General features: G+C 29.2%; 1 non-coding gene across 1 annotated transcript in view; it reads left to right on the top strand.

Moving 5' to 3' along the window:
* Positions 1 to 20,053, top strand: part of LOC106692795 (uncharacterized) — a 377,688-nt gene that overhangs the window by 95,608 nt on the left and 262,027 nt on the right. Inside the window, exon 2 of the transcript XR_010842978.1 lies at positions 11,871 to 11,909. This is a non-coding gene — a transcript (uncharacterized protein). The remainder of the gene's footprint in view (positions 1 to 11,870; positions 11,910 to 20,053) is intronic.

Below are 20,053 nucleotides of genomic sequence, written 5' to 3'. Positions count from 1 at the left end.
GAAAATGGCCAACTATAAATATATAATACATATTTATCGTATATTACTGTCGATCTGATACTCTACTTATAACTAACATTTTACAAGACCTAAATGAGAGGAAATATCACATCTTTAATTACTGGGCCATAAACAACATGATACCACAATGACCATAACCTCACATAAAATAATAATAGTTACTATAATAACAGTTTTAACATACTTGTTACTCATATCATCCAAAACCACGAAAAACCCTTACAATTCATATCATGAGTAGATTTGATATCATCGTTGACATAATTGCATTTTACATTTTAATGGTACCGTTTAGAGCTGTTGGACCGAAATAGATACCAACACTTCAACAATAAACTTGGCACCTACGCAAACCCACTCGCGTATAGCCTTGATTTCCAAAGATATCCTGTTAATCCTTCCAAGCGTATTAAAAGAAAAATCTTCTGAACTATCCTGCAGATTCAAGTTTAATTTAATTAGTTTCTTCACTCATTTATTTCGACATATTTAGCGTAATTTTAACTATTAAAATATAAAAATTATTTATAAATGATATAAATGTTATTGTTAAATTTATTAGACCATAGAATTTATGTATTTCGTTTTTAAAATAATTAAATTAGAACTAAAAAATCGAAAATTATTTGCGTAATGGGGACAGAGTAAAGATAAAATATACTAAGTTCAAGAAATTATTGATAATAGATTCCTAACCTTGTGAAGATAGGTTTTGTTAATGAAAGGGTGATAAAAAAATAAGTTAATGCGTTTAATCGTAAAAGTGATTGAAATGCAAATATAATAGTTTAAGTAGATTCTCATTATTTTGAAGAAAAAAAATATGAAACTGCATTATAAAATTTGGGATATTAATCGATAGATGTAATACCTTTTAAAAATTAATCAACACGGGAATAATAGAAAAATATTTAAATCTGGATACAGCAATTTTAAGGCATAACAGTAAAAAAAAATAGATAAGATATAAGATAAAATGATAAGTAAAATTGGTGCATATTTTAAGGTTAATAATAGGAGAGGAGATGAAATATCGGAGGAAAATATTTGAGAGAATGGATGATATGAAGTTTATGTTAAGAAAAATATATAAATTTTTGGTTTGTTATATAGTAAATTAAATATTTTAAAATATACCTGGTCGCAAATATTTTAACATATAATTTTAAAAATTCACAAATATACTTTTCTAAAACATTGAGATTAATTCATTGATTTATTAATCACATTTCAAGTTACACATTTTGTGGAATTCTAACAAAATAGTGGTTTATAAGAAAAAAAATCTGTCCGCTTCACTGATAATGTAATTCTCGTTTTTAAAAAAAGAAAAATTATCGATAGAATATTAGGTCGGGTATGGTACCTTAAAAGATACCGGACTTGTTGCTGTCTTATAACCCAACTGGCACTATCTTCCTCCTGTTGAACTGTACACACATAGATCTTTCCAACCTTTCAACTACCACTGCTGAACATCTTTAAGCGTTCAGGCACAGCGCACATGTTGCATACATAATGTTTAGTTAGTGTCTGTGTTGTTCTACAAGTACATTACGTCGAATTTGACGCAACATTCATCGCAGCTTAGTCACTATTGTTTTGTTTCGTTGATAACCGATCGTCAGCAACACCAAATAGTCTTACTTCTTAATATTGACAATTTGCAACATTACTGAAATTCTTTTAAGATTCTATATCTCTTTTTTTCCTTACCAATGGCCAATAAGAATTAACGATGTGAATTTGAATTATAAATTGAATATCCAATTCACATCGCACAATTACATAATTCCTTAATGTACATATTTGGTTACATATATTTTTTAAAAAATTATTACGCGAATGTCCTTAAGTAATTTTATTTTATTTTTTATTGCATTATCATATTTTTATTATCATGCTAGGTTATAACAACTGGCTTACTTACTCTCCAGACCTATGCTAATAACTAAATTGTATTAAATATTATAATTAGTTAAATAACTAGCAATTTATAAAAATACCTTATGTCGGTTTTTTTATAACTATAATAAAAAGAGGATCAATGTAAATATGGATAATATAAAATTAAAAAAAAAAAAATTCTAATTCATCTGTTATTATCTTACTATAATTACGAATGAACTAGTAAACAAAAATTCTTAATATAAAAAAAAAAAACTGATCTACAAGAAAGCATATCTGAATCTAACATAACTCCATATAGAAAGACAAAATAATAAAAATTAAATTTATTAATATTAAACATGTTTTAGTGTTTAATTACTACTGGTAACCTCTGTGGTGAAATTATGTTGGTAGAATAAACCTTAAGGTCTCTATGCATACTGGATTTATTTAATTTCAAAATTTTAGAGCAAGTGACCAGAGCATTGAAAATAAGTTTCGTGTATTAATCTATTGATGACCGAATTTATGCCTCAGAGATAAATTCATTTGGTAGTAACTGAAAAAAAATAGAAAGTAATTAAAATTCCATTTTAATCAAATAATTAAACTAACAAAAACATAGTATTATTTCTTCCATAGAAGTCATTTCCTAAATTTTATAATTTTTCTAAATAAATTACAAACCTTACCCCATTTAAACAGTATGTTTTATATTATCTTGAAAGCATTTACTTATAACAAGTAGATCAATATTTAAAAAAAAGAAAATTCTTACATTGAGCAATATAATGTGGATAGTAAACTCTATAATGACGATAAAACCGTTAGGCCGTTTACGACCATTATTAGATAATTACAATTTTTAGATAATTATAGTTATTAGATAATTATAACACCTAAAAGCACATTTTAGTAAGAGTAAGCCCTCACACTGTCTCCGAGGTGTGTGCTATATGAAGGCCACCTGTATCCTGCTTTTATCAGATTCAAACGTGCCGACGGACTTCTAAGTGATAAAACGTCGGAGTGTCATATCCATCTTCGAAAAAGATATTACGTCTTGCTGTAATAAGGCATCGTTGGCCGTTTTAGAAAATTTAAAAGAACCCAAATAAATTATTTGTGTAATAATCTCACAAATAATTATCAACCGTGGGAATATTTTAAGTAATGGAAATATCAAACATTTTCGTACATTTTCTATCAATAAATGTAGTACACTATTATAAAATATAGTTTGAGCTGAATTTAGTCGCTAAATAACAGCAGTAAAAAATAGTAATTAATTATTGCAAAGCATTCAAGAGATCTAACTGAATAATTTGAGCCCTAAAACATGAAGATCGGTTGAGTTTCCTTGTTTCATGGAAATGTACCCAAACAAAGGAGCAAGTTATGATATATCCCTAATAAAAATTAAGTTAAATATATGAATAAATTCGCACTCTAGCATTTGTTTCAATAAGACACATTCAGAAAAAAAATTAAAACTTTTTTGAAAAAACAATCGGCATAAGATATCAGCACATCAAATACTAGTTTTGAATTTTTAATTTCCTAATGAGATGAAACAAATTCGCTGAAGAACTGACCCTTCACCTTTGACAGAGCGGTTCTGGATCTGGACCAGACTGCTTCGGGACAGTTAGGACTAGAAAGGTTAGACCCAGCCTGCGGTCGGCCATCCATCACCTTCTTGTATGAGACAAATCAGAACTCGTCTGAAGATGTATGACGCAGCGGTGCATCCCGGCAACTCGTCAATCTTTGGGGATAATTTTCTGACGGCCTTTGATTGATCTCTTTACAGTTTCGTTCTGGTTGAGTTGAGCATTATCCACCTAATTTCTATGTCTTTATCAACTTTTAGAAAGATAATGTCTCAATTTTTTGGAATCAACTATAGATAATCAAATATAGGTATAACTCAAATACAACATTCAATTACCAACATTTTTTGCAAAATCTTTTGTTTGAGAGGTAGTTTACATTCTTCCGACTTTTTCCCTAACGTGCTGTGACGCGTACACCGAAGGACAGGCAATGAACCTGTTATCTTTGCTTGATGTTCTCTGTTCAAACGTCGGAATTCTGTTCATGTCTGTAATAATTAAAACTCCAAAACAAATTGAAAACATCAGTTGCTTGGTGGGGATACGTAATTGCAACTGAGTAATCTCTAAGATTTGACAAATCCAGTGAGTTAAAAAACCATATGGTACTTGTGACAAAAACTTGAAAAAATAAGGATCAAAGTCAATGAATTCGACTGAAACTTTGGTGATATGTTGTTGAACCCGACTGAGTAGTATTTACCAAAAAACCATGGGACTCTAGGTAGACTGGTATTTTCCTTTAGATTTTCTTGAAGGGGAATTAAGAGGCATGGTACTTCAGTGACGTATTCTTGGGTTATAATGAAATGTAGTTTCTATTTTTATGGAATATATATATATTTTTTTTTGTACTTTGACTTGTAATGAAAAAGATTTTGTAATATGCAATATAAATCGATTGGTAATATATATCAATACATTTCTTTATAAATTTTAAAATATGCCTAAAATGAAATGGTGATAATCTTCTATTTACTCTGTTATTCCAGATACTTTATATTTTGATTTTTAATCTTTATGAAGTCTTGCAAAATGGCTAGGAAAGGTGTATAAATAATAGTTTTAATACTAATATAGTCAATTTTTTTTTACCGCCATTTCTTTCATTAGATACAATCAATTAGCAATTCTCGAATACACTTACATTTATATTAATATATAAATTTATGACTCCTCATTACTGTTGAATATTATGTATTATTTCTTAAAACACTATTTTTAAATCCAGATATATTAATCTAAGACCTGTTATTTTTGATTTAATAGTAAGAAAAGATTATTTTTTATGTAAATCATATTTTAATAAACAAGTACATAATATGTTCCCAAGAGTCATTACAACAATGTAACATGTTATTAGTGTACCGTATGAATTTAAGTATTTGCATACCGGATCTTTAGTAGGGTTGTACATGCTACCAGTCGACCAATTAGTGAAGTGTATAAAATTTTACAATAGTGATGCTGGGTTATTTATGGGCTGCTTTGTCTTATAACCTTGATGTTTCCCGGGACAAGAGTACATGTAACACTTAATTGGTACAATAAATTATCTATTGTTCTATTAACAACATTGAGTCCATAAGTGGTGATGCATAGAACTTATCAGTATGATAATTAAAGAATGATATACGGATGCGATCGTACAATATTTATTTTTAATGCAGGTAATAAATTATCGTTGATAGGTTTTTTATTTTATTTTTTTACATATGTTTTGTACACAAATTTTATTTATTGATCTTAAATTTGATAGATAGTAATGTTTTATAATTAAACTAATTAAAAATAAAAATTATCATGAAATTGTACTCACAAACAAAAACACATCGGTCTAACTGTTTTAAAGTCTGATTAACAAAAAAAGATTTTGGTTAATTTTTTTTGTAATTTTTATATTGTTATTTACTACTGTATAAAAATATATAAAACAAGTAAATTTGCCGTAGGTGATATAATGAGATGATGCAAATATGTGAAGAATCTATCCATTGATAGAACACCAATTAATTAATTTATTTTTATATATGTCCTCTTAAATAAAAAAAAATACTGCATGAATATATCGTCGGTATTAGTGTGAAACTTTGAATATAAAACAGTTGAAAAAACCAGAAACATAAATTCGTTCAAGCTCCACTGGACCAATGTTTGGAAACCCCTCTTCAAAAAACATCTCAAAAGAATTAATTCTTGAAGCCAGAAAATATTATATAGAAATCCTAAAAAGAACGATGTTTTACACGAAATGACTCTGGGATAATACTTTGATACCTAATTTTTTGTAATTAAATACATCTAATTTATTTTTTGTATAAAATGACGATAAGAAAAATTCGATATTATGCTAGGAATTTTTGTTTTTTTATTATGGGAGCATGAAAAAAACGTTATTTCATAAAGTGGAATTCATTTTTAAAATTAAGTACAAAATTTTGAATTATGGTTCAAATAAAATAACGGGATTTTTTGCCTTAACGGGGTAGAGTTAAATAAAACATCTATATTGGTAAGTTGCACGGCCATACGACCTTAATCGTTTTGCATTATCGCGCCGTTTGGTGTTGTATACTGCAAAACCATCTTTACACTTCAATTCCTTAATACCTAATTGTTTATTTAAAAATTAAATTAACAAAAAAAAAAGCTATTTTTTGTATAACTTCTTATATTATTCTGATATTGCTTTTGTTATGGTAAATAAATAAGAGCTAAAATATATATCTCATCTGTAAAAAATGAATTAATAAACAATTAATAAATTAAAATTCCTAGGACGAAAATTATATATGTTTCTACTTTAAATCAAATTTTGTTTATTCATAAGTATTACAATCTGTAGCAGCCTCGGGTAGTAAATAAGAGTGATAGATGATCACATTCATACCAAAATTAAAAAATAAATTTCAATATATTCCTTTATCCTCTTTATTCCCCAGGCATAAGGGGTAAAACAGGGCTCCCGAAATCCCAGCGTACCCATCTCACAGCCAGTGGATGCTAAGGGTGCTAAATCCACAAACATTCTACATGAGTGGAGTATCTGGCCATACCTAGAACTCCAATTGTTGTGTTTATTTTACAATAAGTCTCTTGGCCAATGCTGTTTTAACTTCCAGGTGGGTTGTAAAAATGAGTGGAACTGTATAAAGATTTGGATGATTAGATTGTATATAATTTTCTAATGTTAGAATGATTTTTCACTTCTATTTAAAAAAAGCTATAATTTCTAACTAAATTTAAATGAACTCGAAACGGTTTTGTTAATCTATTATTACCTGTACATATTCTTCCTTAAGCTGTTTTTCCTCTTAAGCACGAAAAAAAAAATACTAAAAATAATTTAAAAAAAAATCACTATATCATTCTAGTCACACGTCGTAAGTATTCTTAAAACCAGAAAAAAAATATAAAGGTATCATAAAATATATGATTTTATTGGGAAATCTCAAGAACGATCCGTCAATTTTTTAAAGCGTTAAATATTAAGAAAACTCGTATTGTTAATTTTGGGAAATCTGAAGTATTACATCATATAAAGGAGGATAAAGTACTTTTAGTACATTACGCAAAGAGTAGAAAAACTTAGTTTTAGAAGCCAGGAAATGATACTTTACCATTGATTTATGTTATGTTGTTATTTGCAATATAGAGTTAATGGAAATATAATTAATTTTTTACATATTATGGAGCTATGGCGCTGAAACACTTAATGTAGCCAATCCCTCATAAATTGTTATTATATTGCTTTCTGAAAAGGTCAAGTAATAATAAATTGAATGTCAGATTATCAATAATTCTTACTCCTTTCAGAACTCTTGTCTCCAACAAAGTTGTAAACCCCGTAACGACTTTTTAGTTATTCTCTCATCCTATACACTGTACTTCAAAATACATAAAACTATCCTCTTTAGTGGGGAACCATGAATGTACATACTGTAGTTTGCCGATCGACCTCGATGAACCGAAGTGGGTGACGTAAGGCATTAACACATAAAGAGCTAACCTATTTCCCTCTTTAATGCGTTGATAATTGAATCATTAGGTAACATGCATGTGTTGGTACTTGACTATGTTCATATTTTTAAGATGTATATCAATATAGACATACACAAACATACGCCATAGATAATGTATTATAAATGCGCTAAGCCCAGTTTCGGAGATAGCTTCCGAAGCTCCTAGGACTTGAAGGAATGCTTCTCCACTGACTCACACTCTACTTGCCAGCTAGATCACGTCTGCTTTATCTCCATGACGAGGTATAGTGCCTAGACTCACTTGATCACTGGCCCATTCTACATCCCAAAGTCAGCTGTCCTTAGACTGAATCTTTTTTTGTCACCATGTCTTGAATGGAAGTGTCCTTTGCACTAGTTCTCTCAGACAATCGGGTTCCATTCTAATTTATACGATAGTTAGCTATAGCTATCTTTTTATTTGAGCCATTTGTCTGCCAAGGTAAAGGATTATTACTCGTTTAAATTTGTTGACAGGCTTGCTGTGTTCTTCTCGTTATCGAGGATTAGACAAAAAAAACTGGTGTGGTGGAAAATTTTTCAAAACTAAATGTTCTTTAGGGGAATATTTGTTGAAATTTGGCATTTAAGCCCTCTTAAAGTTTTTCATAGAAAATTTAGCGTTGACTTTTTTCAATGAGTGGTGGTCCCGCAAAATGAAAAACTTCGACCCCTAACCTTGGTAAAAATAATGGGAAAATAAATAAATTTATAACCGGCTGTATGGAAAATTTCAATTCCAATAAAATATTTTTAAAAAAATAAACATTTTTTCGTCTTTGCTTCATTTTGTAATAAACACTTCTCTTTGCTATGTAAGATATATATCCTAACTCAATATAAATATATTTTAGTTTCAATTATTTTAATCACAGCCCTCGAAGAATGGTGTCGTAATTGGAGGATTAAAATAAATTCCAACAAATCCCTTCACCTTTACCCTTCGTTGTAAACCTTCCAACTGCCCTACAGTTTCTTTTAAACAGTTGCTCTTACCTCTGTCGAACAGATCCCCTACCTTGGACTACATCTGGACAAACGATTAACCTGGGATCCTCACACAAGACTGAAAAGACAGGAAACTGCACGTCGAGTTCGACTATTACAGCACTTACTAGATAAACTGTCTAAACTTGTAATTCATTACAAAATATTGATCTAGGTCAATCTGGATATGAGCTTTGGGGCTTCACTAAACCTTCGAATTCCTCTCGTATCCAGTCCTTACAATCCAAAATCCTTCGTAAAATCCTCAATGTTCCTTACTTTTTCACAAATAAAATCATATATAAAGACCTTAATGTTCCATATGTAACCGATCTATCCCGAACCAGATATCATTTCTCCCATTATAAACTCCCTAAACACCCAAGCCCACTAGTTTCTAACCTTGCATCCTCTTCCATTCTTGAGAATCCTCCTAGGCGCCTAAAAAGAATATGGCCACAAGACCTGTTAGTGTAAAAACTTCATTAGAGTGCTTCCAATGGGCAGCTCTCTACACGCCTGTATCAATCCATTATAATTGAGACCAAATTTACTGAATGTATTATAATATAATGTATAGATGTAAATTTCAATAAATATATTTTAATAAAAACATCTTACGTCATATTAAAGTATACATCAGAAAAATTGTATGAATAAGTATTTTTAATTTTGAAAATTAAACTGACTTAGCAGCATATTGAAATGGTGTTTGTTGTGATATATAACTAAGAATTTTTAATTAAAGTTTAATTCAAAAATTTGTTTGCTTCTATCTAAAATCATTAAATTTTATCTTATCCAATGCATCCTCATATCTCTTCAATAGTACATTTTTGGACACACTCCATGTTCTTCGGTTTGCTTTGTTAACGTTTCAATCCATATTATCGCATCAGTTTTAGATTCCTCATTTTTTTATTTTATTTTTTTTATTCAATCTGTTTAAGAAATTCCTCAAGTATGGAGGGGAAAAGAATCCACGTCACAAACAAGTATCAATTGCAGCTAACTGTACTGAAACGTCTGAAGAAACAGTCGACCAAAGGAGGCTAGAAAGCTAGGCATGAAAAACCATCTCATTAGTCCTTAAGTTGCGTTACATAGTCGATTCGTTATGTTTCTATATCCATTCCTATTGCCGATGAAAAAAACGCTATCAAACTGTAATTGTCTATTGTAGTTTTCTCATATATTCCTCGTAATTCTTTGAATTGTCATGTTAAATTGTGAGATGGATATTGCAATTTCTGTTGTGATTGTATAAGCAATCTTAAGTAGGATATTACAACCTGTTCCAGGATTTAATTAGCGCAAACAGGATTATGAAAATATGGTTGTGGAAACAGCAATTACTCGTAAGTAGAGTAAGGTAGTGGAAATTTAAAAAAAAAAATGCCAACCCTATTAGATTTATTTCAAAAAATAGAAAAAAAATTAATAAAATATATTTCTAGGCTAATTCAGTGATACGAACAGAGATCATACTTCTTAAACACGATTATTCTGAATAAACGTCTCTTCGTGTAGTATCTAAGACCAACTCCTTTTTTTATATTATTACTCAGATGTCTTGATGTCTCTTTTGAGGTAAATATATAGATTGGCACATTCTATGTCCTTCATTTTGATGTGTAGGATAGCTGAGTTTATTTAGCGCGAACGGGATTATGAAACTATCGTTGTGAAAACATATAATTACTTGCAAGTAGATTAAAGTAATTGAAATAAAAAATTACCAATCCTACCCTAATAATTTAAAAAATTGAAAAAAAAAATGTAATGCAATATATTTATTGGGTAGTTGAGGACATTTTTTTATATTTGTCGATTTGAAATGCAATGTAATTGAATTTTGAAGTTTCTTAAATTGATAATAAATTATGGCTTTTATATATAACACCGAATTACTCTATGTTAGTGTCTTTTTCTATTTTCAGATTTAGGAAAAAGTTTTATTTGCAGTTTTCAACGGTTCTATGTTTTTCAGAACCGCTTGAGTAAAAAAACGTATTTTAAATAATACTATTTTTAACTATCAATAATTAATTCTCTACCATTAAAAATATTTTCCTTTAGTCAGGAAAATAAATAATTATACACCGTTTGAGACCCGCTTGAGTTAAAAATCGTATTTTAATGAAGTAATTCGCGCAAATTCCAATCGAAACCTATACATATTGCCCTAAACATTCTAGATTTTCTAATTTCATATGTAAATATAAACAAAGTTTAAAAAAAAAAAAAGGAGTATTATTGAAGATCCAGTAATTTTTGTTTTGGAGTTTTCAAATTAGTAAAGACAGACTTATATTATTAATTAAAGATTTATACTTTTACTGTTTAAATAATTTTACTAATACTATTACTACTTTTAATAGTACTATTTTTAACTATAACTAATTATTTGTATGCCAATGAAAATATTTTCCTCTAGTCAGGGAATATAAATAATAGTATAATATATGTATTCTTTATAAGTTTGATAATATATCATGTATTTATTATTGCATGCTTAAGATTAATAGTTCTATTTATTTCAACTTGCTGTCATATATCATCAACTACAGTTTGACATTACGAATTGACCCTCAATAAACATTATGTTCCTGACATGGCTGTAAATTATTTGAAAAAGTCATGAGAAAGCTGATTATGAATATGCTGGTTTAAAGACAATATATTTATTTTTGAAAAAATGAAATCACTTTAGAATGTGATTATTTATTTATTTTATTAGATTTTATATAATAGAGATGAATGAAGCAGTACATAAGCTGTCGTGTAGTCGGTAAACTTTTTTTTATTGTGTTCCATTTCTAGCATTTACTTACAAAACGATTCACTTCAATATTAGAACCATGTAAAAAAATGAAGATTACACACTTTTGCTTTTATGTGCTCCTCCTAATAATACTGTACTACTAACCTTTGCCCCTTCTATCAATATTTCCTATTTGAAGGCTCCGATGTATAGAATTACAGTATCCAAAGCCTTTTTAAAAAATATTTGCCGATTCTCAAACTTGATCTAAACACCCCACAGTGTTTAAATCAGACACTAATTCTTGTTTATATCCCATTGGCCTGTAATTCGATTTCAAGGGAACAATTTTTTTTTAGGATACCGAAACCGCTTTCTGGTTTCGGAACTCGCTGTAAAGCCTTGCTCGGCAAGATAATGAACGCTTAACGCCCGACGTGGCTAGATTTACGCTATATACGCCAGGGACAAGCTAGAGTGCAAACTAACATTGTAATCTTGCATATAAATTTATCACCCTGTTCTTTCTTTAGTAGCACCTTTTTAATCTGTTTTCTTTTTCTGTTTCAGTTCCTACAGAGATCTCATAAAGCCGCCTTGCCTCGAGAGGTATGTTAAATTTATTATAGCAGGTAATGGCTTATCTTGGTCTGGACCAGCATGCATAATTGTAAATTTAATTAGATAATATCGTAATGTGAGATATATTATATGAGTGTTGTGCATAATTAATGATGTGGATGCGTTTGAATGGTAATTAGTATTCCAGAATGCATAAAATAAAGTTAATGATTTCCTGTATTTTCCCTTGCGGAACTAGAATAATTCCAGCATTGGTTGACTCGATTCAGAAATATTGTCATAAAATTCATATATTGTAATCAGGCCAAATTGCACGAAATTGACTAAAAAATTACTAGAGTGACCCCATCTCACTCGACAACAGAAACCACTTAATTAAATATTAAATTAAATTAAATTATTCTATTAAAGACGAAACACTGCTAGCCTGGACAGACAATATTTATGGATTGTAATAACTAACTGAAAGACTGAAATATAATGAAAATACAGAAAACTGTATAGGGTACAAGAGTATGAACATTCAAAATATGAAATCTTTTATATTTTTTATATATCTGTAAATAAAATATTTACAACACACCATTAAAAAATATTCTGGAACAAATGCAAAGTTAAATAAAAAAAGAGCAAGAAATATTTCCCCAAATGCTAATGTACTATTTTATGATAATTAAACATGAACAGAATATAATTTTAAAAAATTTCATCTAACGGTCTTCATTTGGTTTTATTAGTGGCTTAAATGTTATAAATAGAAAATTTGAAAAAAAAGGGATAATTAAAGACTCTCTTATGTTACCTTAATAAAAAAAATGGGTCATAGTTGTTGTCTAAAATGTTTTTTCTAGTGAACTCCTTCGAAAAGATTTTATCTAAAACGTTATCTTATCGTAGGTAGTATTTTTTTTTTATAGTTCATAGGAAAAAAACTAAAACAAAAATCATTCATTCATTATAATTCATGGTTAGATAAATCTTTAATTCAATGCCCAACAAAAAACAATGGTGAAAAACAGAAAAGAACACTACAAGTAATGACGAAAACGTCTTTTTTTTAAGATTTGTAAATTTAATTATTTTTCTTTTTATCCATTTTTTAAAAATTTTATTAGGTTCTGCTGCATTACAAAGTACTTTAGTAATGGAGATCTATAAACCTTAGTGGCCTATTTACAAAACAAAAACAATACTAATATCATTTTATAAATTATTAAACCTAGAAATACTTATAAATAAGAATACCTTAAAGAATCCATCTATGAATTTTTTTCCCTATTAGGATTTTTTAGCTTTCTTGAGTGGCAGTGTTAAAAACCTTAACGCTATTGTTAATTCCATTTTTTCTTGACAATTAATTCCTCCCTATAGAGGATCTTATCAAAGTCATCCAATATCTTATAATAATCTCTTCTTATTTTTTTTTTTTTTTTTAAATCTTGAATTTTTTTATTTTTTGAAAATTGACAATTCATATCTATTTATCCATACCCATAATAGTGTATAATAAATAAGTCTTGTAAAACATTGTTTTATAACAACCTAAAAAAAATTATTGTGAATTGACCAACGTTACCTATTGTCTATAACATTTTAAATACTATATACTTTTTTAAGTATAATTAACTATTTGTGGCGATTTATGGTTTTGTAAAAACCATGGAGTCTATAATATTTTTTTTTCAAAGACCCTCCTTATAAGAAAACATATTAATGACATATATAAACATAATTTTAAGCATTATCTCCTTTTTCTGTAAAACATCAACATTAGTTTTGTAGTACGTATTGATAAAAGTATATAATTATATTAGTAATTAAGTATACATGATTTTAGAATAATTATGAATATTATAAAACCATTTATACTCTACCTATTTCAGTTGAAATGATTTAAAAAAGAAAGTCTAATTAATAATAAAGCTCGATTCCATGACCATCTTATTCGATCATATAAAAATGTTGTTATTCATTAATTATATATAATTATTACTAATAATTTATTAAAATCTTTTTTTAACATTTAGAGCATGACTCGGTGTTTCCCCGATCAGCTGATTAAGGTAAGGTACTCGAGCCTTTTATCTGCTAATGATGAAGGAGTATGATTATGCATTCGACACGCTTTCGTCTTTACAAAACTGTTACATTGTCGTTAGTTTTCAATGAAACCCGTTGTTGACCGGGCGGGGTGCATTCTGTTCTGTCACAACGACTCATTGGACTAGCAACAACACCTGTATTATTCTTGTGATTGAAGCATGCATGACAGTCGCACATGTTCTGAAACAAAAAGGAATATTGAATTAATGTTTTGTATACTTGCATAAAAGTAATTGTCTATCAATTAAATATGTCCATTAACAAGCCGATGATACTTTTTTTCCGACCTGGTTCTCAACTGATGATAAGAACCACATCCAGTTATAAAAAAAAGGGGTATTTCATCAAATATTACTAATAATTTGAAGAAAATGACAAGGGCCGTGATCAAGAAGAACAAAAATATTTTTAACTACTTATTGATTGCCGAAGTTTCGGCCCACAATGTAGGTCTTAATCAGGATGGTACGAGAAGATGTAAAGGATTGATGAAGGAAGATTCACAATGGAGTTCTGCATCGTGGGTAGAAACTATGTATAATTACTAATCAAAATTGATGATTCTGCCCAGTATAGGTAGGGGGAATAAATAATAGCGGATGTTTCAAAACCTTTAAAAAACATTAATTTTTCATTCGGAGATCTATATCTCGAAAACTACCAACAACACTAGAAAATCCCCTTAGTTAGGTACCATCACTTCATGGATTGAAGTGGTTCAAATTAAATTTTTTTTTTATGAGTTTCATATTTTATTGTGTCTGTTCTTTCTCCTTTTTTTGGTTTGAATGGTTTATTGTATGAATTAATTCTTTTGTCATATCAGGTGTGTTTTTCATTAAACGTATCTTGAAACATAAAACCTAGATAAAATTTGAGGAGAAAAATATTTTCTAGTGATACTTCAACATTTTTTTTTTTTTTTTATGTTTGATCGAGACATAGCCTTAGAAAACGTCTAATCGACCGCCATTTTGTAAAGAAATAGCGGAGGGTTGTATTTCAAGATTTAGCGTCGATTGATCTGTTACTTCGGTCCCAAATAAAAAAAATCAGAGAAATAGTTCGAAAAATGGATGGCGTACTGACTGATTTTTGGATTTTGTGTATCTTGAAACGTCGAATTTCAAAATCTGAGATGATGCTAATCTTTTTAGTTCGATTATAAAGGTTCATTATCGAAAAAAACAAATAAACCAAAGGGATACGATCTTAAGAAAAACATATTTCAGACTCACTCATCAATACTACAGAAATAAATCTTGTTTTTCATTCATAAATGTACTACTTAGGAGTGGCTTAAATTATTCATAACTCATCAAGCCTTGAGGCTTACAAATTTAGTTACCGTTGGACACTCTTAAACGTGTAGTTAATTTAAATCTACAAACTTTAATGCATATACAATTTCTATATCTTGTTAACACATGTATGTGTCTGAAAGAATTAGTACTTAGTTTTACAGTTGATTTGAACTGGATCTTTTTTTATTTCACAACTCACCAGTCAGTTATGTTGCAGTACATGATTATTATTAAAAATCATTAAGCCGTTTCCTTGACACCGTTCTATTTAAAATCAATCAGGTCATATATGTATTGATTTTGTTTTTTTATGGATAATATGATTACTTTTTTGTAATATATGTTTTATATTCAATTAATGATATTTTATATTCATGCAAAGTATGCTATTAAATTCCATTGTCATAGTTATTGTTGTCATTATATAGATTACTTCTCTGAGCCTTTCATAAGACCTAAAAAAATGAGTGAATATATAAATAACATTGATTTGTTGGAAACATTTTTTCTGCAGTTACTGTCCCATCAATGAATAATTTCGAATCCTGGGACCCTAAATTAATTTTTTTTTTAAGAATTTATTTATTGTTAATTACAGCTCTATAAAAATATACAACCGATAACTTTACTAGGAGTAATAAAATGACATTTGGCGAATCTACCCATTGATTCTGATAAACTTAATCTTAAATGATTAAAAGAAAAACAAAGTTTTTTTATTTTATAGGTAACCAATTATCTCATTAACAATAAAAGTTTTTATATAGATGTTCATATAATATTTTAATGACATTTAGTCTAGGTTTATTGTTAAAATTACGTATAACAACATGGTGTAAATTATTTGGGCCATCATAAGTGCTGAAAATTAAATTACAAGAGATAAAAAATAATGTTAAGTAAATAATGTTATTAAATATTGTAACTAATACGATTACAAGTAATTGCACTGTTATTTATTCAATTTTTATTTAATTAAAAAAAAATCATATATACAGACCTTAATGTTCCATATGTAACCGATCTAGCCCGAATCAGGTATCATTCCTTCCATTATAAACTCTCTTACCACCCAAACCCACTAGTTTCTAGCCTTGCTTCCACTTCCAAACCTGTTAAAGAAGATGGGCACGAGACCTACTAAGGTAAAAACCTCATTAGAGTGCTACCAATGGGTAGTTTCTCTAAAAGCCTGTATCAGTCCACCATAAACTTACAACTTGACTGGATATGTCATGCTCAGTTGTAAATTTCAATAAAGACATAAAAAAAATAAATAAAACAATCAAACAATATATAATCTTTTGTCTTTTGTATTTCAGTTTAAATTTTTAGCCCGGATGACAATTGGCATAATTGGGCTGACACGATGGCACATCTAATAAAAACAATAAACCATAACAAATAAAAGTTTTTTGACCATATTCTCCATTTTATAGTATGTCTTTATTTAATTTTTTTTTATGCTGATTTTCGTAATTCAAAAATTTTCTTTGTGCCTATGTAAGCCAGATTTTAGACCCCATAGATTTCAGTAATAGACCGATGCGTTTAAATGCGTATATATTTTTTGTTATGATGTTCACACACAGATCGAACTAAAGTTTACGAATGTATATTACAATATACTAAATATATTAGATACTTTCAAAAACGTCTAAACTTTTTTCTGATTCATTGTTATTTACTTTATTAATTTATGTTATTTTTAGTGAGAAATTAAAATATCAAGCATTCATTGTAATTTAAATTATAATCCAATTCAATTAATTAGTTTAGTATATTTTTTGTTTTCTATCTTTTCTATTTTTGTTGGAAAATCGCTACGTATCAACAGCTAAACGCGTATAAATTTCATATTGTAGATTTATTTCATAAATTATCCACAAAAATGTCTAGTTTTGTAATCTAGGTCTTGGGCAACAGAACATGTAATACACCATGGCAGCAAAGGTCATTTCCCGCATACTTTTAACTGACGTACATATTTCATGATATAACTGAACTCTTTCTGTTATTCGTGTTTGAAGTTTCCTTCCTTCATTTGTTTAAAGCGAAAAAGAAAAAAAAAAAAAAAAAAAAAGGAGAGAGAAAAATACAATTACCATACCTAGAACTGGGTTCGTGATCGGCAAATGAGTGGAAATTTATCAGGCAATAAAAAAGGTGACAACAGCATCGTATTTAGCCGAGAGTGATTACGGCTGATTACTATTCTTATAGAGAATTTATCAAGATACCTTAGTGGAGATAAGATCTGGGGCAGGAACGATCTCAAGGCATCCAGTATACTCGTTATTAGAGAGTTATAGGTCCTCTAAATGGGACTGCAACCTGATTATTTGACTGCCGAATATTTTGATATATCGAACGGCATCCATCATTAGCTGTCCAAGAATTATAGGAACATGACGGGGTGGGCACCTCCGATAATAGCCTTATATATATCATAGGCAAATACCTTCGTTGAATGAAGTATTGCTTTCGAGTGCCTCAACAAACAATTTTGAAAGGGGATCTATTTCTCCGATCAGCGGTATCAACGACCATCTCTTTTGATCGTCAACCGTACTAAGAAAATTTCTATACAAAGTTTTAACGGAGTTTCCACCTGGTCTGGATAACACGAAATAATACAGTATTTTTTTTGGTGGGGGGAGAATCTGGAAAGTCAGGGAATATTATGAATACTCGCTCGGCATTATGGAATATTAGAAGTTTATTCAAGCAAGCACTGTCATGAATCATAATTATTACATTGGTACAACTTAATTTTTTATTTTGGTTCTAATTTTTTTTTATTAATTTATTTATTGTTATTTACAACTGTATACATATACACACATCAGGTAAATTTGCTGTAAGTGATATTATGACATAATACAAACATGTGGAGAATCTACCCATTGGTAGAACTCCAAAAAGATTTCTAAAGGAGAAGATCACGAGGCCATCTCTTTTCAGATTCCTAGGAGTATTATTAGGTAGTGAAGGAGAAGCCAAGTTAGAAACGAGTTGGTTTGGGTGGTTGGGATGTTTATCATGGAAGGATTGGTATCTGGTTCTGGCCAAATCGGCAACATATGGGACATTGAGGTCCTGATGGATGATTTGATTTGTGACAAAGTAAGGAGCTATAAGGATTTTGGACCGCAAGGATTGGATTCGAGAGGAATTAGATGGTTTAATGGAGCTCCATAGCCCAACTTCTTATGTCCAGATAGGCCTTTTAATAGTCATATAGATCAGTCTTTTGTAATGGATTGGAAGTTTGGATCGTTTGTCTAGTAAATGTAATAGTTGGAATCGACGAGCAGTTTCCTGTCTTTTTAGTCTTATATGAGGATTCCATGTCTGTCGTTTGTCCAGATTTAGTCCTAAGAACGGATCTGTTCAACTACTATTAACTATTAACTACTAATTTACTATTTCTTCCATCTAACTAAGAAAAAAATATATATATTAGTAGATTAAGTTTACTTTTGTATATTCGAATTTTAAGCGTAATTGGCGAACTTTTTTTCAATCATTACTAAAGATCTCCAAAAATAGCAAAAACATAATCCCAAATGAGCATTGTACGACTACTTCCATCCAAGATACAGCTCTCCGAATATAGAACATTTTAACCTATAATCTAAACCAAATTGTAACCTATTTTTTTAAAATATGATCATAATATTCCTACAATGAAAACAACTCTTAGGATTGAATTTGAAGTAAATTTAGGTTCCATTAAGAACGTTTTCTGCAGAAAAATAGATTTCTTAAATTTTTTTGTTATAATTTCATTCTGTGCCATTTATCGTACAGGAAAATACTATGTTATGTGAAAATGCATACATGTATGCACGTATTTATAACATTTTCCTGCACCGTAAATGATACAGAAAAAAAATTATAAGTTTAAAACAGAAAACATCAACAAAACTATTTTTCAGCATAAAAAAGTTCTTCATATACAACCTGCAATGTACAATTTCTATTTGACCTATTCTATAGTAAAATTTTAATGTCAAACCTCCTATCTCAGGTCTGCCTTTATTCTTTCTTATATTTTGATTTCCTTTGATACCAGAAATTGCAGAAACCTTGAGTTTATTTGCTGTCATTTGAAATGTTTTGCTTTTGGGATCATCTAATAACATCCTTTGTAAGTTAATGGCTATATCTGATGGTAGATTTGCAATTCAATATGCTCGGACAAGAGAAATCCATTAAAGATCACATTTAGTTAATATTTCACAAGAATATAACAACAGTATGAAAATTGATTCCGCTTCTCAATTCGGTCATGGAATTTTAAAGAGTGTTGGAATATTTCCTAAATTACAGTAACTACCGTCGGATGAATGTGCCGCTTATTTCAAAGGCAATTAGCAATAACCCATTTAGTGCTATATCCCGCGCAGTCTTCGGAAATTGATTTGTTAATTGATGACCTAAAAACCATGTTTTGAAACATAAAACAATAATCATAATAAAATACCGCTTACTTATTACGGAGATATTAAAGTGTTAAAGCTTAAATATTAGAGTGTCATATACAGCTGAGTATTTATTAAACGCCTTGAAGAATAATGAAGTTTTCAAATCTTTAAAATTTTTAAAGATAGCAATTCTTAAAAATATTTTAAAATAATATGTGAATAAGAATAAATTTATGAATCTAATTTGCTTTGGTGAGAGCCCTATAGAAATGTAATTGGTCTCTGCTCAACTTAACTACATACCAATGAATAATATAAATACATTAGAAAATTG

The sequence above is a fragment of the Halyomorpha halys genome, unplaced genomic scaffold, assembly GCF_000696795.3.
Source record: "Halyomorpha halys isolate HHAL.00 unplaced genomic scaffold, Hhal_1.1 Scaffold71.1, whole genome shotgun sequence".
Taxonomy (NCBI): domain Eukaryota; kingdom Metazoa; phylum Arthropoda; class Insecta; order Hemiptera; family Pentatomidae; genus Halyomorpha; species Halyomorpha halys.
The sequence above is the reverse complement of the archived record's forward strand: the minus strand, read 5'-3'. Positions and strand labels throughout refer to the sequence as shown.